General features: G+C 40.6%; 1 protein-coding gene and 1 long non-coding RNA gene across 4 annotated transcripts in view; one reads left to right on the forward strand and one right to left on the reverse strand.

Moving 5' to 3' along the window:
• Positions 1–22,256, forward strand: part of LACTB (lactamase beta) — a 70,461-nt gene extending 48,205 nt beyond the window's left edge. For 2 of the 3 annotated variants that reach the window (XM_070378043.1, XM_070378040.1), the window contains 2 exons: positions 2,089–2,218; positions 21,401–22,256. The gene's annotated coding sequence lies outside the window, so the exon portion shown is untranslated. Of the gene's footprint in view, positions 1–2,088; positions 2,219–18,352; positions 18,562–21,400 lie in introns of all 3 variants that reach the window. The other variant, XM_070378041.1, reaches the window with a different exon arrangement.
• Positions 1–23,498, reverse strand: part of LOC138989401 (uncharacterized) — a 36,063-nt gene that overhangs the window by 11,434 nt on the left and 1,131 nt on the right. Inside the window, exon 2 of the long non-coding RNA XR_011465664.1 lies at positions 8,555–8,746. This is a non-coding gene — a long non-coding RNA (uncharacterized lncRNA). The remainder of the gene's footprint in view (positions 1–8,554; positions 8,747–23,498) is intronic.

Below are 23,498 nucleotides of genomic sequence, written 5' to 3' on the forward strand. Positions count from 1 at the left end.
ACGCAGAATCTTTGGTATTTTTTGTTGAGGCATGTCAACTTTTAGTTGTGGCATGTGGGATATAGTTTCCCAACCAGGAATTGAACATGGAGTCTTGGGAGCATGGAGTCTTAGCCACTGAACATCCAGGGAGGTCCCCGAAGGCTATACTTTTAGTCTCAGAAAGCAACCAAGACTCCTTCCTAGCAATCTCCAATGATTATGATGATGATGATGATGATGGTATTATCTGAGCACTAATTTTTTGCCAGGCACTGTGCTAAGCATTTTACATAGATTATCTCATTTAATGTTTATAACATCTTTATGAGATGGATAGTATTATTTCCCACATTTTACAGATGAAGAAACTAAGGCACCATGCTAGTCAAGTTCCCACGAATGGTAATTTGCAAGAACCAAGATAGAAGCCTAAGTCTGGCTGAAGCTGAAGAACTTAACCAATATAAAATGTTTAGATCTTCCAGCAAGAAATATTTTTTATTGAAAATGAAGTTCCCTAATGAACAGAAGGCATTCCTATCATTTTTTTATCTCATGAGGAGTTTTCATTTTCAATGCATCTAAGCAAGTTTGTTTCTTTTGCTTTTGATCAGAGTACATCATGAGAAACACTGGGTTGGATGAAGCACAAGCTGGAATCAAGATTGCAGGGAGAAATATCAATAACCTCAGATATGCAGATGACACCACCCTTATGGCAGAAAGTGAAGAGGAACTAAAGAGCCTCTTGATGAAAGAGAAAGAGGAGAGTGAAAAAGTTGGCTTAAAGCTCAACATTCAGAAAACGAAGATCATGGCATCTGGTCCCATCACTTCATGGGAAATAGATGGGGAAACAGTGGAAACAGTGTCAGACTTTATTTTTCTGGGCTCCAAAATCACTGCAGATGGTGACTGCAGCCATGAACTTAAAAGACGCTTACTCCTTGGAAGAAAAGTTATAACCAACCTAGACAGCATATTAAAAAACAGAGACATTACTTTGCCAACAAAGTCTGTCTAGTCAAACCTATGGTTTTTTCAGTAGTCATGTATGGACATGAGAGTTGGACTATAAAGAAAGCTGAGTGCCGAAGAATTGATGGTTTTGAACTGTAGTGTTGGAGAAGACTCTTGAGAGTCCCTTGGACTGTAAGGAGATCCAAGAAGTCCATCCTAAAGGAAATCAGCCCTGACTCTTCATTGGAAGGACTGATGTTGAAGCTGAAACTCCAATACTTTGGCCACCTGATGGGAAGAACTGACTCATTTGCAAAGACCCTGATGCTAGAAAAGATTGTAGGTGGGAGGAGAAGGGGATGACAGGATGAGATGGTTGGATGGCATCACTGACTCAATGGACATGAGTTTGAGTAAACTCTGGGAGTTGGTGATGGAAGGGAGGCCTAGTATGCTGCAGTCCATGGGGTTGCAAAGAGTCGGACACGACTGAGCGACTGAACTGAACTGAAGACAGGCACTGACGTCGAGGGGAATGTAAAAATGTTTAAGACCCTCTTAGGGTTTTCAAGGAGCTCAAGGTCATCTAATATTGAGCAAGAGGATATACAAATAGTTATAATAGAACACTGAATATGAGGTGCCATCCCAGTAACATCTTAGCTCCAGGAGATGAAGGGAAGGAACAATCATGTCTACTAAGTATATAAAAGTTACGATTTGCTGCATATGAATGTTGTTAGCTGAATCATGTGAGGGATAGAAATCCCTTGTTAGCCAAAGTAATCAACTATTCTCAGGTGTGATTCTCAGCAGGCCCACTATGACTTCTGGTTAATCATGTACCTGTGTCTTTAAGTGAACTGTGAGTTGTGACCCTTTGTAATAAGCTATAAGACTAAAAGCAGGAATGGATCTTAGGTTTGATCCTTGTTGCCTGTTCTCAGTAAACAAACACTGTCCCTAAAGAAAGCACCTCTACCGTGAGCTGTCAGCCAGCAAACCTGGGACAACAGGGAGAAGTGCAAAAAAAAAAACCAAAAAAACAAAAACTCTCCCCTCAACATGAAACTTTCAGTCTTAAGATCTTTCCAAAACAGCCCCAGGAATAAATGAGTACACCTGTTCTTTGTCCTTTGATTGCAGAAACCAGTCCACCATCTGCAGCCAGCTGGATCCAGTGGATCTCGGTGCCGCCTGCCATCAGAAATCTGAACTGTGCAATGATCGCTTGCTCTGTGCTCCACTGCCAAGACTAAACCCGCTTTTTGTTCAGGTAAGGCGAGCCCAGCTGGACTTTTCTTCACCCCTGAAGTCGGCAGTGGTCTGTGAACAGGACTTAGAGGCTTAACTGTGGCAGTAGAAAGCAGGATGAACTCCAGACTCTGGATAAAGTAGCTCTAATGCTCCTTTTCATTTGTATACAACTTTACATGACAAAGGCCATCACAATCACCATTAATTAAACCTACCACTCCGCGCCTTCTGAGCCAGGTCTGAAGTAGTCTGCTCATTTTACAGCTGACAAAACAGATAGTAAGGCTTAGGGATTTGCTGAGGTGAATTAGTGCTCAGCCAAGGAACCTTGCCCCATTTCCCTTTCGAGTTCATTCTTTTTTTTTTTCTTTTTTTGGCCTGGAAGAGGCCTTCAAAGTACCCAGTTCTTAACTCCAAGCACCTTAAGGACATCAGCTGGCAAGAGCTGCTTGGCAGCGGAATGATAGCCGTTATGATTGGAGCACAGTATGTGGCTTGAATTATTTGAAAACAGCCAACTCTTATTTTTCTGGCTCTCAGTGGATGTGAAACACATATGCACATAAAGTTTCTCCCGTCAGGCCAGAGAGCAGGCCAGGACATGTGGGCAGTTGTAGCAATGCTGCCTTTGACATTTGACTTGGTGGAAAGCAGCCTGCTCGTTACCCACTCTTCACCCCTCTCTTACCAGATTCTTTACATTAAAATTTCAAATGAATTCAGAAGCAAACCTATTCCAAGAGCAGGCCTAGTCCCATATTGGTGGGATGTGGGGAAGAGGAAAACCGGAGGCCCACATACCATATGTCCATGTAAAAATTGTAGCTGGAGCTAACAAGCTAGTTAGCCTTGATAGGCTGGTTAACTTTCCCTATCTTGACAGACTTGTCTTTATAATGACCTGTAATATTAGTTTGACTGATGCAGAACTTCTCAGAGGTCCACATCAGAATGGTCTGGTTCCAGGAGAACAGTTCTGACCTGATGTCCTTCCCCACGGACAGGCCTGGCCCATATCAGAAAGGGCCTCGTATACATTCAGTGATGATCCCACCCCACATCCGTGCAAGTTCCTGCCACATCAGCACCCCCTCATGACCACCACCTTGGGCCTGTGGTACCACAATCAATAGCACAATCTACCCTTGAAAGGATAGATCAGGAAAAGAGGTTCATGCCAGTTGAAGAAGCAGGGACTTGGGTAGGGAATTCTGGGCCTAAAAGCAGGGCAGGGCTCTGAGTGAATAAATCACTTGGCCTGTGGATTCCTTGACTAGTGAAGAGGAGTGACCAGAAGAGAACAAGAGGGGGCTCTCTAAAGAGTGGGCCCCAGGGAGGGGCCTCTTGCCAAGATCTAAGAACAAATGATATCTGGCCAAAGAATAAGTCATCCAGAAGTGTGAGTTAATATTGGAGTCTATACAAATCTGGTTACCATAAAATAATTTCATTTCAGTTATAAGACCCAGAGGCATGAGCTGTTTCAAATGTTATGTCTGCCGCCTTCCACAAATAACTTACTTACTCTGGGCAATAGGCATGGTCTTCAGTAGGTATAAGGGCCAGAAACCAAATGAATCAGCTCTGTAATTAAATATTTTACTAGAGAGGCTGAGCTCCCATAAAAATAACCAGATGTCTGAACTCTAGATGGTGACACTAAGTAGGGTACCCCTGCTATTGCCACCCCAAAATGGACGAACTAGGAAGAAAAAGAGAAGCATGACTCCCTGGTCCCCTGGAAATGTGCTGCCGTGCTCTTTGTGGAGGGGTCCTTAGGTCAGTCAAGGTTGCTAGGACCCTGGGGACAAAACAGATCCCTCTGTCCACATCATTTTCCATAGCATCAGAGTCATAATCCCAGTCCTGGGGCTTGAGATGAAAAGAGGTTTACATCACAAGCTTTCTTATTAACTCATATCTCTATTTTGTTTCAATTAATGATGTACAACATTTACTTTTAAGGGAACTATATCCACATATAAACAGTATTTTTATCACCAAATTCTGAAGGCAGGACTTCCCAGGTGGCACAGTGGATGAGTCAACCTACCAGTGCAAGGGACACAGGTTTGATCCCTGGTCCAGGAAGATTCCACAACTAAGTCCGTGCACCACAGTACTGAGCCTGTGAGTCGAAACTACTGAGCTCATATGCTGCAGCTGCTGAGCCTGTGTGCTCTCGGGCCTGCTGGCTGCAGCTGCTGAGCCTGTGTGTTGCAGCTCTGAAGCTCACGTGCCTAGAGCCCATGCTCTACAGCAAGAGAAGCCACTGCACTGAGAAGCATTGCGCAGCACCACAATGAAGAGCCCCTGCTCACGGCAACTAGAGAAAACCTGTGCAAAGCAATAAAGACCCAGTCAGCCAAAACGAAATGATTAAATAAAATTATTAAAAAATTCTTAAGGCTAAAGATATAAATAAGGAAATGTATAAGATGTATATTTTGATGCTAACTTGTGGCTGCTATGTATGTCAGTGCCAACAGCATTGAATTCTGGATTCTTTTGTTTTTTAAATAATGAGATTTTTAAATATATATATATATATATATATTTGGTTGCATTGGGTCTTAGTTGCAGCATGTGGGATCTTTAATCTGATATTTGAAATCTTAGTTGTGGCATCTGGGATCTGGTTCCCTGACCAGGGATCGAACCCAGGCTCCCTAAATTGGGAGCATGGAGTGTTAGCCACTGGACCACCAGGGAAGTCCCTGAATTCTAATGTCTTGATTCAAAGGCTTTAGTGAAGCCTTCTCCTACAGTTTTGTTCCTAATGTATGAAGGATGTATTTCCTTAATGATCTTTAGATAGTGTTTATATAAATTCATTATTATTATTATTTTGCTTTCAAAATGGAGATAAAAATACAGTCCAAATCAGAATAAAACAGAATAAATCAGAATAAATCAATTCACACCATCAGATAGTGGTCACATCTGCAGTGTGGACAGATAGGTTCTCTTCCTGCCCCCATAGACTTCTCCGCCAAAGATCCTCTATCTGTTCACACAGACTCTTTCTGCAGAGCCAGGGACAGTCTGTGTGCCTGTACTGACCCCATTTCTGGTTGCCACTTGACAACATGACCCATCTACTTTTGTGTTGCTACCCACACAACTGCCCTACTTCCTGAAAGCATGCCCTCTGCCTCCCCACTGCAGTTTAAATTCCCATGCTATCTGATTCATCCTCCTTGCCCTTCCAGTTCAGGTGAATTATAGGTCCAAAGAAGGTGACTTGGTGTTGTCAATAAGACTTTGCTGGAATGCTACAGTTCTGTCATTGAATGACAAGCATGCCTCTCAGATGATGTTGATAGCTGCTGATAATATCTGATGTCACTGATACAAGGAAAGTAACTTTTCATTTATCCAGAATAGTTAGGGAACAGGTAGTTCTAATAAACTGCAATCTGCTTAACTATAGACTACCAGTTTTGAAAGAAAAGTAAACTAATTTGGAAGGAACTATAAATAACACAGCAGCACATTACTGGCAGATCATAATTTTACCTGGCATTGCAATTATTTATGTGTGTGCTCCACCTCCCCTGCAAGGCCATTGAGTTCTTAAAGGATGATTTGTATCAGTTTCATCTTTATTCCCCTTACTGTACTTAGAGAGTTGCTTTATATATTGTAGGTGCTAAAAAATGTTTTTATTAGATGAATGAAAATATAGTTGATCTTTGAACAATGTGGGGAAAGGGTGCCTACCCCACACAGTCAAAAATCTGCATAAAACTTTTCATTTCTCAAAACTTAACTGCTAATAGCCTACTAGTGAATGGAAGCCTTACCAATGACATAACAGTCTATTAACATATATTTTGTATGTTATATGTAGTGTATATAGTATATTCTTATAATGAAATAAGCTACAGAAATTTTTATTAGGAAAATCATAAGGAAGAAAAAACATTTACAGTACTATACTATATTTATTGATACTGTTTAAGTTATTTGTTTACAAGATGAATCTTCTGTAAGTACTTGCATCCATGTTATCTTACATGATACAAAACACTGTAGATGTCACACTTTTACCCAAAAACTTGGTTTACCTCATGGTGGGTGTTGAGCCAAAAGACACAACCAAGCCAAAAATCAGAAAGAGGAAGTATGTATTACTTGCAGCAAGTAATGACAATGCTGGAGATCTTTCCCAAAGAAGTGTCTCTCCAAACAGCAAAACTAGAGGTGTTTTAAGCCAAAGGTACATGCATGTTTATGAAGGAGCTTGAGCAGAGAAGAATTTAGTGCAGAACTGAGGCAGATGTCAACAGAGTTCAAACTTTAGTTGATTGAAGTCACATGGGTCAGAAAAGGTCAACATCATCATTCCTTAGATTCAGGTTGATCTGGTAATTTAAGTGCTTCAGGCTCTTCTTTACCATTGAAATACAACTGGGAGTCTTTACAGATGATTTTTTATCTTTGCTATTGTTACTTCCCTTGCCTGATGACACTCATTTGTTCCTGCATTCTTTTGTTCCCTTCAGTTCAGTCGCTCAGTCGTGTCCAACTCTTTGTGACCCCATGAATCGCAGCACGCCAGGCCTCCCTATCCATCACCAACTCCCGGAGTTCACTCAGACTCAACGGCCATCGAGTCACTGATGCCATCCAGCCATCTCATCCTCTCTCGTCCCCTTCTCCTCCTGCCCCCAATCCCTCCCAGCATCAGAGTCTTTTCCAATGAGTCAACTCTTCACATGAGGTGGCCAAAGTACTGGAGTTTCAGCTTTAGCATTATTCCTTCCAAAGAACACCCAGGACCAATCTCCTTTAGAATAGACTGGTTGGATCTCCTTGCAGTCAAGGGACTCTCAAGAGTCTTCTCCAACACCACAGTTCAAAAGCATCAATTCTTCAGCACTCAGCTTTCTTCACAGTCCAACTCTCAAATCCATACTTGATGACTGGAAAAACCATAGACTTGACTAGACGGACCTTTGTTGGCAAAGTAATGTCTCTGCTTTTCAATATGCTATCTAGGTTGGTCATAACTTTTCTTCCAAGGAGTAAACGTCTTTTAATTTCATGGCTGCAGTCACCATCTTCAGTGATTTTGGAGCCCCCCAAAATAAAGTCTGACACTGTTTCCACTGTTTCCCCATCTATTTCCCATGAAGTGATGGGACCAGGTGCCATGATCTTAGTTTTCTGAATGTTGAGCTTTAAGCCAGTTTTTCCACTCTCCACTTTCTCTTTCATCAAGAGGCTTTTTAGTTCCTCTTCACTTTCTGCCATAAGGGTTGTGTCATCTGCGTATCTGAGGTTATTGATATTTCTCCCGGCAATCTTGATTCCAGCTTAAGATTATTAATTACTGAGATCTGTCCAAGGACAAGCACTGTGGTCAGGCTTAGATTACAAAATGACTTAGGCCAAAAGCGGCTTCTCTTTGTCAAAAGTCATGCCTAGTTTTCTTTCTGTGGGGACCTTCTACCCAAGCTGCTTACAAAATCCCCCTTTAAGAAATTTCAGTCTTCAGTCTTGAGGGGTATGGGACTAAAGTTAAGACCTCTGTAATTGCTTCCTGCTGAGAATGGATGTTTCAGTTTCCTGAATTAGAGGAGTGAAATTCCCTTGTTGCTAGAGCTAGGTCTGTTTTGGGGTCCACCAAAGTAGTGTCTGAACCTTGCTTCAGTAGCATTATTCTAGCAAGTGTAGAAGAGGCACAGTGGGAGAGACAATTAACAGCAACATAGCAACATCATTAGCAGAGACTTCAGCGAAGAGCCCCCAAACCAAACCATTTTTCTAATATTTTCACTAAACTGGGAAGGGAACCTTCAGAGAGGAGGTTTGATTTTTTCATGTGGATCATTTAGAAAAATGATCACATGTGGATCACATTAGAAAACTCATCAGGAATTAAAAACAGCGTTTGGTATATATTATAGCATAAGTTCCTCCTTGGGAGGCTTTTAAAATATCAAGGGCCATTTTTTCATCATAGAAACTTCTGAGTTGATTAGACTGACAGCCTGATTACTGTTGTTAAGGCTTGCTGGGTAAATTTTGCTAAAGCCTCTATGAGAGTGATGATGTCCTCTATGTTTGACTTCTTTCTTTCTTTCTCTCTTTCTTTCTTTTGGCCGTGCCATGCATTTTGTGAGACCTTAGTTCCCTGACCAGACCCAGTGCAGTGAAAGTTGAAAGTGCTGAGTCCTAAACACGACTACCAGGGAGTTTCCTTTAATGTTTGATTTTCTAAAAATAGTCCTCTCCTTAATGGCCAAAGTAGATGTACAATGGATGTTCTATAGGCCACAAAACAGGCCACTCTGGTCAGTAAAGTTTAAGTTAAACCATGTATAAGCCAGCATGACTTACCCCATACCTCAGTGAGAAGATTTTTGTCAGTTCCCCTCTTGATCGCAAGTCTTCTAACGCACAAAAATACTTGTCCCTTGATGCCAGGGTGGTTGCAGCCTGTCCTGGGTCCATCATGTCCCTTGGTGCTAGGCCTCCTTTTTGTTAATATAGAAATATTTGCCTAGGTATCCACACTGGGGGAGAATTTATCAGGTATCTGTGAAGAGGCTCAGAGGTATGTTAGTGGGGAAACATTTTGTAGGTTACACATTTATCAATTGTATCAAATTATAACACAAACATTGTATAAGTGCTTTTAGCCCTAGACTTAAAGCAAGCAGAGATACCTGTCATGAGTAGTTATACTCTGTGGCAACTTCACTAGATAATTTTCTTTTCCTCCTGAACATCAGGGCAAATGTATGGCTAACACAATAACTTTCGATTTTGATAGGGCCTGAACATGGGGTATTGGATCTTCATCTAAAAATATATTGTCATGGTAAGCTTCAGAAACAAACTTAAGAGTGTCCCTTTAACAGTTCATTTAAACTTTGTAATTATGTAACTTAACAATAAGTAGCTATCTGGCAGTTGAGTCTCAGACAGTAAATACAGACTTCAATTAACAAAACTAGATTTTAATATCCACTGAAACATTCTTTTCCTCTAAAGTTAACCTCACTTTTACCAAATGTAGCCAAATTAAGACCAATTTGTTTTCAGAATAAGTCTGATTGATTGATCACTTAGCCTCTTTTAAATTGGTTGGGTTGGAGCTTTTCATAAGGGATCTCAGATTGAAATGTTGAAATATTTCTCAAAGCCAGAAAAGCCATTCTGTGGGCCTGTCACAGATATCACCTGCAACATCTACAGATTTGAGTGAATTCCACCATTTTCAAGGTCTCCAAACATTGAGTTTCCTGCATCCGTTAGGAGGTGACCTTCCTTATTTACCTGATAAAGCTGTTGAAAACTTAAGGATTTCTAATTTTTGGAGGAGGAATCAGGTGGAGAGAAAAGATAAACATTTCCATTTTACTTCCAAAGGTTTAATTTACCAAATTGCTGTTAGTCATAATTAGCTTGAGAGGGAGTGTATCATTATGTCTGGAAAACACAGATTAAAGCCAGTAATATTTTAGACAAAAACCCTAAAAATTATAACCATATTCATCAGTTCACTCAGTAACTGATCCTTTTTGTTAATAGTTTTATGAAGCCATCAGGTTTTCATTCAGTTTAGTTCAGTTCAGTCACTCAGTCGTGTCTGACTCTGCAATCCCATGGACTGCAGAATGCCAAGCCTCCATGTCCGTCACCAACTCCTGGAGTTTACTCCAACTCATGTCCATTGAGTCTGTGATGCCATCCAACCACCTTGTCCTTCTTCTCCCACCTACAATCTTTCCTCTTTTCAAATGAGTCAGTTCTTCCCATCAGGTGGCCAAAGTATTGGAGTTTCAGCTTCAACATCAGTCCTTCCAATGAACACCCAGAACTGATCTCCTTTAGGATGGACTGCTTGGATCTCCTTGCAGTCCAAGGGATTCTCAAGAGTCTTCTCCAACACCACAGTTCAAAAGCATTAATTCTTCGGTGCTCAGCTTTCTTTATAGTCCAACTCTCACATCCATACATAACTACTGGAAAAACCATAGCCTTGACCAGATGGACCTTTGTTGGCAAAGTAATGTCTCTGCTTTTTAATATGCTGTCTAAAACTAGGTAAGAAATTAAAGAATCCTAATGAAAACCTGTCAACCTAAACCTAGACAGGTTTTCATTAGGATTCTTTAATTTCTTACCTAGTTCAATGGTATGATCTGAAATTTATCAGAGACCTATACTTTTCAAAAATTTCTTCCTAAGAATCTTCTCGAAGATGAAGCACTTTTGCAAAATATCAAAGTATAACAATAACTGTCTACAAATGGCAAAGGACTTAAAAAGACATGATTCACACCTGATTACAATGTAATTGACAAAGGATCTTGGTTACTGTTTTGACATACAGCATTTTAAGATAGCAACTAAAATTATAACATAATCATACCAGGACATATCCAAAGTTCAGAAATGTATAATTTCTAGAATGTCTGTGTTAATAATATATTTATGATATTTATTCCTATGATATGGTAAAGAATCCACCTGCCAATGCAGGAGACACAGGAGACTCAAGCTCGATCCCTGGGTTGAGAAGATCCCCTGGAGGAGGAAATGGCAATCGTCTCCAGTATTCTTCCCTGGAGCATCCCATGGACAGAGAAGCCTAGCGGGCCACAGTCCATAGGATCACAAAGAGTCAGAAATGACTGAGCAACTGAGCACATTCCTATAGTATAACCTCAGATGGCTTATCACTTATTTGACAGCGCTTCCCATGTAATTTAACATATCAGATTATCCTATTTAATTTAATATCTCTCTTTAAGATGCTTCAGGATTCCTCTGAAACATCACAGTTAGCCGTAGGTCAAAAGAACTTCAGTTAGAATTTAATATTTGGAGGACTTTCCCTGGAAGTCCAGTGGTTAAGGCTCTGCATTTCCACCTCAGGGGACACAGGTTTGACCCCTGGTTGGGGAACTAAGATCCTGAAAGCCCTGCAGCATGGACAAAAAAATTTGATATTTGGTGATTTTATAAAAATATCAAAAAGGTTTCAAGATACTTGGTCAAATAGGATCACAGGTCACTGTGAAGCAGTATTCACTTAACTAAAATGACTAAAGACTTCAAAAGCAAATACAGACCACTTAAAGGCCATAGGAAGCATCACTACAAACAAAGCTAGTGGAGGTGATGGAATTCCAGTTGAGCTATTTCAAATCCTGAAAGATGATGCTGTGAAAGTGCTGCACTCAATATGCCAGCAAATTTGGAAAACTCAGCAGTGGCCACAGGACTGGAAAAGGTCAGTTTTAATTCCAATCCCAAAGAAAGGGCAATGCCAAAGAATGCTCAAACTACTGCACAACTGCACTCATCTCACACACTAGTAAAGTAATGCTCAAAATTCTCCAAGCCAGGCTTCAGCAATACGTGAACCATGAACTTCCAGATGTTCAAGCTGGATTTAGAAAAAGCAGAGGAACCAGAGATCAAATTGCCAACATCCACTAGATCATCGAAAAAGCAAGAGAGTTCCAGAAAAACATCAATTTCTGCCTTATTGACTATGCCAAAGCCTCTGACTGTGTGGATCACAATAAACTGTGGAAAATGCTGAAAGAGATGGGAATACCAGACCACCTGACCTGCCTCTTGAGAAACCTGTATGCAGAACAGGAAGCAACAGTTAGAACTGGACATGGAACAATGGACTGGTTCCAAATAGGAAAAAGAGTACATGAAGGCTGTATATTGTCACCCTGCTTATTTAACTTATATGCAGAGTACATCATGAGAAATGCTGGGCTGGAGGAAGCACAAGCTGGAATCAAGATTGCCGGGAGAAATATCAATAACCTCAGATATGCAGATGACACCACCCTTAGGGCAGAAAGTAAAAAGGAAATAAAAAGCCTCTGATGAAAGTGAAAGAGGAGAGTGAAAAAGTTGGCTTAAAGCTCAACATTCAGAAAACGAAGATCATGGCATCTGGTCCCATCACTTCATGGGAAATAGATGGGGAAACAGTGGACACAGTGTGCTGGTCCATGGGGTCACAAAGAGTCAGACACGACTAAGCAACTGAACTGAAAGGCAAAGAACCTCACATAATCTGTTATCAAAAGCGGAACTTCAGGAAAACTTTGTTCTTTCAATAGAGGGCACAATACTCCAGTCCTATACCAGTCTATAGAATCTGTTTACCTAATTAAATTTAATCCAGTCTAAGCCAGTCTTGACCATGTACAAAGTTCTTTTCTCAGTGTTCCTTTTCCATAAACCTACAATTTTCTGTATTCATATTTTGTCCTTTATTTTAGTTTCCATTAAAAAAGAAAAAGCTTTAGGGCAAAACTACCTTTTAAAAAAATATATTTACTTATTTATTTGGCTGTACCATGTCTGAGTTGTGGCACACAGGCCCTTTGTTGCTGCATCTGGTTTCTTTTTATTTGTGGCATTTGGGCTCTTAGTTGTGTCACGCAGGATGTAGTTCCCTCACCAGGAATCAAACCTGAGCCCTCTGCATTGGGACCACAGAATCTTAGCCACTGGACCACCAGGGAAACCCCCTCCCTTTTTTTTTCTTTTAACGAAATGCATTTCCATTCCTCACACTTCTTTGACTGAAAACACACATCCTACTGTCCTAGCATACTGAACTGTTTTACTATCTTAGTAGCTTTAATTACATATATTATAATATTAACCCTTAAAAACCTTAATCTCCAGTGAAAACCAAGAAGCAAGCAATTATAAATTGTCTATCATACTAGTATTTCCCACTTGGAAAACTTCTGAACACAATCCATAATCTCTAGAGACACATTTTCTCATAACAAAATTTCTTTCACCAATGTGGTACAGAGTATGTGTTTAATAAACCCAAGCATCTTCGGTTTCTCTCTGATAAGAAGGCAGAAATAGGTAAGCTTAGACCTGCCAGCAATTACTGTTCCAGTATTTATCCTATTTGAAATGACCTAGGTAGTCAATGAATTCTCATCATTTAACTTATTTTAGTTTCAAATGAAACTAAGGTTCATTTAACTTAATTTAGTTTTTAAGTTAAGCCAAACTTAAATTGGCTTTAATACCAGATATTGATATTATAGAAACTATTTCCTAGATCATGTGAACCTGAAATTCATTCTGGCCAGTTCCCTTAACATCTGTGAGAGTTTTTCTAAGTGCTTAATTTCCTTAAGCCAATCACATAGAGCTCATCCACAAATTACTTTGATAATATTGTCTAAAGGTAGACATATCACATCTATAATGAACATATATATACATTCATATAGACACAAAGATGTCATAGTTTTCTTCTTAAGTTTAAAAAGCTTCCTTTTTTTTCTCTCTTTCAGTCCCAGGAATTAAAAATGGTCTAGATAAAAGTTCCTGAGAGCCTGGATAGAACATTTACATCTCAAAGAAACAAGTTCCTTATAGGAAAGTTGGTTTTTTACTAACTGCGTATGTATAGCCCAGTTTTAGGATGTCAAAAGAGCCATATGTTGGACATTTTTAGGACAATATTTCTTGGTATCCTTCCTCTTTGATGTTGCATCCCCTATTGAGGTTGTCAACTTTGAGAATCTGGCTCCAGTATCTAACAAAAATTCAATTTGCTCTCCTGCTACTTCTAAAGTAACCCTGGATTTCTCAGAGGAGATCAGGGTGGTGTTCTGTGGAACCAGGTGAGGAGCCCTCAGGCCCCATCAATTTCTTTTTTGGTTACCAAGAGCTGAGAAGAAGAGGGTTAAGCTTGGGCCTTCCTTTTCCTGAGATGGGGCATTCCTTCTGATGTCCTTCCCCTTTGCATGTGGGATCTTTTTCAGTTGCGGCATGCAGACTCTTAACTACAGCATGTGGGATCTAATTTTGTGACCAGGGATCAAACCCAGGCCCCCCTGCACTGGCAATGTGTAGTCCTAGCCACCTATCTACCAGGGAAGTCCCAATATTAAAACAAAACAAATAAACAAAACAAAAAACACTTACCTGTGGTGATAGGCTGATGTGCAATTTCTCCAGTAACAAGAGGGAGACAGAGAAAGAGGGAGGGAAAGAGAGGCATACTCTACGGTCCTGTAATTCTTGGAAAGCAAAATTATAAAATAGTAAGAGGGGACTTCCCTGGTGGTCCAGTGGCTAGGACTCCATGCTACCAATGCAGGGAATCTGGGTTTGACCCCCTGGTCAGGGACCTAGATCCCACCTGCTGCTACTAAAGATCCTGCAGGCCTCAATTAAATATCATTCACCTCAGGTTTATGTAAGTATAGGTTGTTCTCTTCAAGTCTTGCACAGGATGTTCTACACATATATTTTTGGATACTTATTGAAAAAAAATCCACATGTAAGTGAACCCATACAGTTCAAGCCCATGTTGTTCAAGGGTCAACTGTATAGAACACAGACTATAATTTACCAACATGACTTAATCCTTCTTTGATGACTCAAAAGGCCCTCTGGGATCACACATTTCTTCAGGCTTGTTATTATGTGTATTTTCTCTGGAGATGTTTAATATGGGCCAAGTAACCGAAAGCAGAATTCAGTAATAACGGGAAGACAGAACTTGATGTCTACTGACTCATTCCAGAACTAAGTCTGTGTGTATGTGTCTCAAAGTCAAATACAGAAGAGATCACATTTATTACTGCCTAAAAGAAGCATCACATCACAATGCAACTGTTTATGAAAATAGGTTACAAATAAGGAGTGTTAACTAGCTTCTGTTCATCAACCTTAACCAGGACAAGGAAATGTTTGAAAAGTAGGGCATCATTAGTACCATTAATATATTATTACCATTATTAAAGCCTAATCATCAGATTATAATTTACTAATTAACACAGACATATTTATCATATTATGTGCCTAATATATGCCAAGCCCTGTGTTAGTCATTAGGGATAAAATGTGAATATAATTCATGCCCTAGAGAAGTGTAAATAATTCATTTAAAACCATTTTATTGTGCAGATCATTTTACAGAACTTTAGATGTCACTGTAATAAATTAGCCTGGGAGTGATGTGACAGTCTAACACATCCTATAACTCATTCAAAATATAGAATAACAGAAAAGAAATAATGTGAGAATGTTAGCTTAATTACTTGATATTTGCCTTTTTCCCCCCACTAAAAAACAGCATCCAGAATGTTCCTTTAAGGATCTAGCTTTTTGCACTTTCAGAATCCTGGGTGAATTTGCTCCTGCACCTAAGATGATTTTTATTTCAGTTACTACAGTATCTGCCAGTCCCCCCAGGACTTGAGGGTAAAGCAACAGCCCAAAGCAGGGAGGGAACAGCCATTGCAGTACCCCCACCCTTGGCTGACCTCTCTGTGGGTGTGATGGTGACAGAGGAGGCATGAGAGAGCCCTGCCCTGGAGTCAGGAGAAACCCAGGAGGCAGGGCAGTGTTCTCAGTCCAGTGTGTAATGGACACTCTGGTAATGGACACTGCCTCCTTTCTCTACAGCTTCCTGTAAACATGCTGATTTTCATCACTAAAACTAAGGGTTTTGATTACATCAGAGTTTCCCAAATTATATTCTGCAAAACATACAGATCTCGTAAGTTGTTGTTTAGTTGCTCAGTTGTGTCCAACTCTTTGCAACCCTATGGACTGTAGCCTCCCAGGCTCCTCTGTCCGTGGGATTGCCCAGGCAAGAATACTGGAAAGGGTAGCCATTTCCTTCTCCAGAGGACCTTTCTGACCCAGGAATCAAACCCATATCTCCTGCATTACAGGCAGATTCTTTACTGCTGAGCCACCAGGGAAGCCCATGGGTCCCATAAGACACTTCTTCAAAAAGTGGCCTGGAGCAGCACAGCAGGGCAAGCTGCCCGCCACACCCAGTGGTGCAGTCAGAGGCCGCATCAGCCTAGAAAGGTTCCGACAGGCTGTACCTTCCAAACACTTGATAGCATTTCTCAAACGAGTTTGACCATGAAACTCTCTCTTCCAGTTTCACCTACTAACATCTGCTGATTCACTTAGTATTCTGAGGTATGAACTTTGGAAACATTAGAATAAATGATCTCTTAAACGCACTGATTTTATAGCAATTTAAAGCAGAAAATAGCCTTAGAAATCAGAGGTCCTATGAGTTTAGGATCTCATAGCAAGTCAGTGGCCAAATAAGGTCCCTTTCATTTGCCAGTTTTTCACATTCTATATGCTAAAAACCACAGTGAATGAAATTTTACTGTGAGAAGGATTAGAAAAAGGATCAGTCATTGAAATCTACAAGTAACCTGGAAGCTCCAGGGTTTCCAGTTTGGTTAAACTCTGTTGTTTGAAGTTACTCTTGATTAAACAAAACTAATGGTGTACATCCATAGGCCAGTGGAGATACTACTGAGCAGACAATTATCACAATTCAAGAAGCTAATGAGAACGGGAGAGGGAGAAGCAAGTGGCACTGAGTCCAAAGTCAAGGTCATTAGCTCCTGGGTGACTAAGAGTAAATTACCTTTTTTGATATTGAGTTCAAGATCCTTGAATTTTTTTTTTTTTTTTTTAAGTATTGAGTCATATATTCCTTTGGTGTCAGGACTAAGAGAACTGATGTTTCTATACTGACCTCAGTGTCCAGTGCTCTGGATAGTGTCTCCTTAATGCCAACTTTAAAAAGCCTCACACATCACTTCACAATGGTCTTTGACTCTACTTAAAAGGACAAAGATAATTTTAGGCTTCAATTTCTTTTCATGCCATTTGCTTGAAAAAGAGTCCTTTGAGTTGGTGGCTAAGTAAACAACAGTATTCTTGAAGCAATGACTTGGCTGTCCCACAGTCCCAGCTATAGTATAGCCTAACTCCAAAGTAATTAAAGAACCAAGTGATTTGCATTCTTTTTTCTACAGAACTACTCTTGAGTAGCAGATGGCAAACACAAATGTTTTGCTCTAGAGACATATGGAAACCTCTCTGTTCTGTAAAACCCTCAATGAATATTAAACGCCGAGTGATGCCATTCATTGCAGAAATAAAATGTGATAATCCCCCAAACAGGCCTAATTAGGCCATATAGCTACTTGAGTTCCAGAAAGTAATAGGGGGGAAATTACTATGTGATTGGGATTTCATTAGCAGTTCTTCTTAATCTGAATATTCATCCTGGTCCAAAAGAATCACCTACCTAGCCTTATTTCTCAGCATTCTATTAGCTTGTCACCATAATTTATAATTGTAAATCTTAAAAATGAGCCATCAAAGAGATCTGCTTGATTCCATATTAATTCTTCAGTTCTTCCTTAACACAAAGAACAATGAATTTCAAGAGAGACAGGGTGTTTTATCATAGGTTTGGGAGTATTCATAGCTCCCTAACTAATTCCACTTATAAGCCCTTGCTGCTGTTAAATTAGGGTGGCAGGGAAAAGTCTGTGTAAGGTTATTCAGGAAATGATTATCAATATTAAGTAGGAATTTGAGGCAGTAATCTTATTGAATATGGCTCAAAATACAAAACAGAATTTCATTCTCTTCATCCTGCAGGTTGACAACTAAATAAATTGTTGGCAACCCAGTAACTTGTTGCCATCACAGAAAGGACTGATACTCTGCGCTCCTTGGAAAGAGAGAAGTACCGATGACTGAGTCATAGGGTGGACTGAGAGCTCTTTAGAATAAGGAACTAGGTGTCTTGGGCTCCTTTCCCAACACCACACTCTGCCTGGCCTCCAAGAGACTGCTAGGCCTGTCGATAAATCTCAAATTCACTACGGTGTTTGGTTGGCCTTGGAGACCAAAGTCTGTAAACCAGAACCCCTAGGGCAGATCTTAGGACATGTGTTAGGAGCTTGGGTTCATGAGTCAAAGGATTTTATGGACAGAGAGGGATTCTCTAGTCCAGCCTTTTTCATTTTACAAAGAGTAAACTGAGGCACAGAAGAGTCGTTGTCCTTAAGGTCATAGAACTTGTTAGTGGCGGAACTAGGAAGAGAACCCCAGTCACCTGATGCTTTGTCCAATTCTCCCTCCATTACAAACTCAGGACAGGCTTGTCAGGGTCTGACAGAGAATTTAGAAAGTTCAAGGCTCCCAAAGTGCTTAGCCTTAGCTGGTTGCTTAAGTGGGATAGAATAGGTAGCAGGTGTCTAAATGCCTATGTTAATTCTGACTTTAGGCACCCATCCCCTCCTCACGGAAACACTGTTTCTTTCTTGCCTCTTTTTTCCAGTTCAACATCAATCCATCTGTTTAAGAGAATGACAAGTCAGAATTTTCCTGGATTCAGCCCTCTGACCTCCAGAAATTCCAATATAACCAAACATGATATAAATACCTATATGCATTGGACACTGAAACAAGTATTAGTTTTCATTGGTTGTTTCTACAGCCTTGTTGCCTCCTGTCTTCTCTATTTCTAACAGAACCTTGTGATCTAGGGTAAGTCTGACCCCATACTCAGCTTGAATCACTTAAGCCAGTTGGCATACGCCATTCTCTTGGACCCTAGGATCAGTTCACAAAAGAGTAGTCAGGGCCTATGGAGCTGAATTCCAGGTTATTTGAATTCCTGAGAAAGAAGATTCTTTACCTTCTGCTCTCTTTGAATCAAAGAGTCCCAGGAGTTTCAGGAAAACATTTTACAAAAACATGGGGTTGGCCTGTTGAATTAAGTGTTACTTTGCAGAGAAGGCAACCGCACCCCACTCCAGTACTCTTGCCTGGAAAATCCCATGGACAGAGGAGCCTGGTAGGCTGCAGTCCATGGGGTCGCTGAGAGTCGGACACGACTGAGGGATTTCCCTTTCACTTTCCACTTTCATGCATTGGAGAAGGAAATGGCAGCCCACTCCAGTATTCTTGCCTGGAGAATCCCAGGGATGGAGGAGCCTGATGGGCTGCCATCTATGGGGTCGCACAGAGTCGGACATGACTGACGTGACTTAGCAGTTGAGGAAGCATTGCTAAGAAACCAAGAGAGAGAAACCAGGTCCCAGGCATGTCATCTGATCTACTGGATTACTCACCTGTCACTCCTTGTAGATCTGATTATTTTAGTATGTGTTAAGTAAATTTTTTGGTTTTGTTTTGCTTTTTAGGGGTTGTTTTTGGCTGCACCACATAGCACACCAAACTTCCTCTACCAGGGATTAAACCTGGGCCTCCAGCAGTGGAAGTATGGAGTCTTAACCACTGGACTGCTGGGGGAAGTCCAAGTAAATATCTTTATTATTTAAGTCATTCAGTGTTCTATTATTTACTGCCATATGTATCTCAGTATCTGTTATGATGCTGATTATGAGTTTCAGCACATCTTGACTTCACCATTAGATCAAAGTCCAGTTTAGAGTTGGTTCCAAAAGGCATTATTGAATCATTCATTTAAACAAGAAACTCTACCCAAAACGCAGAGTACTTACTGTGTATGTACCTTACTTGACAAAAAATACTACATAGCAATGCCTAGGCTAATGAAAACTTTTCTATTAGAAAAGAAACAATATAAGCTGTATCAGAATAGATTTCTTCCAATCCACCTTATAGTGGAGTAAATTTCATGTAGTCATTTTTCAGCATTATCATGTCATTTTTATTTAACTTTTACATTCAGTGGTGATATGTAAAATACTTAACAATGTTTGGCATGAGCACTTGACCAATCAGATTGAATGTCTAAACAATCAGAATTAAAGCCAACCTGATCCATCAGAATAAATGAAGTGTGTGTCAACCAGATATCTGCCTCCCATTCATCACTGAACTTGTGGGATCTCCCTTCAATTACCTGGGAAGCAAACTAAGGGCAGGGGCCACATGATAGATACCTCTGACTCCTCCAGGTAGGCCTTGCTGAGCTGGTTTCATAGTGTGAGCTTAATGACTATTTCTTTAAGTGGACATGATTCAACCAGTGATTGCTCAGGAAACATCAGTGGGTGGAAAGAGTACAGTGTGTCCCTCTCTGATGAAGATAATTATAGAATTATCCCACTGGATTATCACTAAATAAACAGAATGTTTTGAGATGACACACAGTGGATAAGAGAAATTGATATTTTTGAGGAGTTATCATTCAATATGATCTTGACAACCTAGAGAAATAATACATAATCACAACTATTTTTAAATACAACAATAAATATTATTCTTACAGAATGAATAACATACAAATACAAGGTAGAGGACAACCAGAAAGGTATTGGTGAAGCTAAAAATACCTAGGGCTTAGTATAAACTGAAGGTGTCCCAAATGTTTTTAAAAAATACCTAGACTGGGGACTTTCTTTCCCGGTGGTCCAGTAATTAAGACTCCACGCTTCCACTTCAGGGGGTGCAGTTTCTATCTCTGGTCAGGGAACTAAGATCCCATATGCCACGTAGCATGGCCCCCCCCAACAAAAATGTAGACGGCTGGCATGATAGTCAGATGTTCATTCATTCATTCAACAACTGAGTACCTACTAGGCATGCTGGGGACACAGTGAAAAATAAGCAATGTCCCTTTCCTCAAAAGGCTCAACTTTTAAGGGAGAAGACAAAGAAGTTCACAAACTGTTAGATAACAGAGAGAGAACTTATTCGATGGCTGAGTCATCAGTCAGTGAAAATAATCACCATGAAGGACATCTTTGTAGCCCACCGGGACAGCTGTGCTCAACTGGCAGAGGACCAGAATCCATGGGGGGCTGGATAGAAGCATCAGCAGGCTAAGTGCAGGCAGAGGAGCAGAGGTTTCTTTGTCCCGAATTTTTTAGGACCATATAAGCACTTGGATTTTTGTAGGATAAAATTAAGAGGAGGAAGAATCCCAGTAATATTTGGTACCAGTCTTGTCAGTCCTTGAGAAGTAGGGATCTCAGCCAAGTTTAATTTCACTTAAGCAGTTACGAAAGGTGACACTTCTTGCATTTAGGTGTCATGGAACAATTTTAAACTAGTTAAAGGATGCTTGAATTAATTTGGAAATTTGCCTAGAGAACACACAGATCCTCAAGAATGTGTTTGTAGATTCTTTTTAAAAATATTTGTTTATTAATTATTATTATTATTGGTTGTGCTGGGTCTTCGTTGCTGCGTGGGCTTTCTCTAGTTGCAGAGAGCGGGGGCTACTCTCTAGCTGCCGTGTGGGGGCTTCTGACTGTGGTGGCTTCTCTTGTGGAGCGTGGGCTTCAGTAGTTGCTACACTTGGGCTCCACAGTTGTGGCACTAGGCTTAGTTGCCCTGTGGCATGTGGAATGTTCCCGACCAGGGACTGAACCCATGTCCCTTGCATTGGCAGGCATATTCCTAACCACTGGACATCAGGGAAGCCCCTGTTCATGGATTCTTGAGGGTTAAAGACCCCCAAGATGAATAAACTAGTGTAAGAAGTGAAGAATGGCTCTTGGAATTGTGCAACGTGGCAGTCCTGCTTGCTACCATAAGGAAAGCCAGACTGAGGACAAAGTAAACAGAGGAGAGCAGCAACAAGAGAACAGAGGAAGATGGACTATTGCTCTGATCAACTAGCCTGAAACTCACACAGACCTCCTATCGGAGAGACCTCCTTCCAGCATCATCACCCCACCTCATTAGAAAATTCACGAGGAAGAACTCAGTTTAACCCAGCCTGGCCATATGCCCATCTCTGTGGCTGAAGGAGTAAAGTACCATGATTCACAGCCACCAGTGGGGGAGGAGCAGCTTCCCAAAAGCAAGAAGAAAAAGAGTGCTGGCCTGACAAAAACCACAGAGGGTAAACTCCTTGGACAGCTAGATTTCTGTAAGTCAAGCTGCCATGTAATATCAACCTTATCAAAAGCTTCAGTAGACATGTACAGAATCAATTTGAAAGTGCTGGTCTGCCTGGTGTTCTGCAGTGACGTAGCATTTTACATTACCAGGCAACTGGCAAAAAAAAAAATGTATTGATGTGGTTTTCTTAGAACATAGCAACATGCCACTTAAAGAAAAAGTGGCAGCCAGCAACCTGTCACCTGTGGAACCTTCAGCTCTACGAATACACTTCTTGTCCAGTCTTTTAAGCAAAGTGCCTTGATTCAGTAGTAGTTGCTACCATCCAAATCTGATCTCTAAGTAACATGGTATTATACAAAATATGAAAATGCATAATTCACAAAATGAAAAAAATTGAATACTTGTTGAAGTAGTGTCATATATCAGAATGCTTGCATGGTTCAACAGTGGTGCATAAACTTACCAGCTAGAAAGTCCCAACGTTATACACACTTGCTGATAGAGAAAAACCAAGGAAGTGAAAACAAGACAAAAAAATTAACAAAATTCCCCTAAGGAAACTTAGGGACTTTAGAATTCCTAACTCTAGCTTCTCTTATGAATTTAAGTTCTTTGCCACATCATTGTGTTCTTATTCATACACAGAGAGAATGCCAACAGTTGCATGCAGGTAGTGGAACTAAAAGTTATTTTAATCAGTACACATTTTATAAAAGAAAGAGGATTCCAGTGGTCTTAAAGATTTCCCTGTTCTTTTCCAGAATGAATAGGAAGGTATAGAACTAAACTGTCCATATTTGTTCAGCACGGTGCTGTGCTACGCTGTCCTGTGGCTTCAGTCATGTCCAACCCTTTGTGAACCCATGGACTATAGCCCGCCAGGCTCCTCTGTCCATGGGATTCTCCAGGTAAGAATACTGGAGTGGGTTGCCATGCCCTCCTCCAGGGCATCTTCGCAACCCATTGGTCAAACCTGTGTCTCTTATGTCGCCTGTGTTAGCAGGTGGGTTCTTTACCACTAGTGCCACCTGGGAAGTCCTGTTCAGCCCTGGCTGAGGCCCAGTTCACAGGACTTGCCCAAGCGCTCTGACTGGGGCAGGGAGGCTCAGCCTGTGCCAGAGGGCATAATCTGTCCTCATTAGGGGATATAAACTGTGACTTTGACCTTCTTAGATCTGTTCCCATCAAGTGGACTCTAGAAATTAGACATTAGATTAGCAACAAGCCTCTGGCTATTGTATGATTAATAAGTGTGTCAATGACACATTTCATTGTTTTTTCCACATAGAAGGTGAAAGTAGTTACTAGGGCCAATTGAATTTGCTACTCTTTCTTAACTCACAAGATTAAGAATGTAATATCGTTGGCATTGAATATGAAGTCACAAGGCACTCAAGACGTGTTTTAGAAAAACCTGCTGTCGTCTTCAACCAACTGTCCAAGTTTTCCCCTTAGTCTACTAAAGGCTGAGTGCATTAGTTCCCTTAATAACCTTCAACCTCCCAGAAAGGTGTTTCTTTAGAGCGAAGAACCATAGACAGTCGTTCTCAAATATTTTGGCCTCAGGATCCTTTTATCCTCTTAAAAATTATTGAGGCCTCTAAAGAGCTTTTGTTCATATTTGACATATTAGAAATTAG

The sequence above is a fragment of the Bos mutus genome, chromosome 10 (genome assembly GCF_027580195.1).
Source record: "Bos mutus isolate GX-2022 chromosome 10, NWIPB_WYAK_1.1, whole genome shotgun sequence".
NCBI lineage: Eukaryota > Metazoa > Chordata > Mammalia > Artiodactyla > Bovidae > Bos > Bos mutus.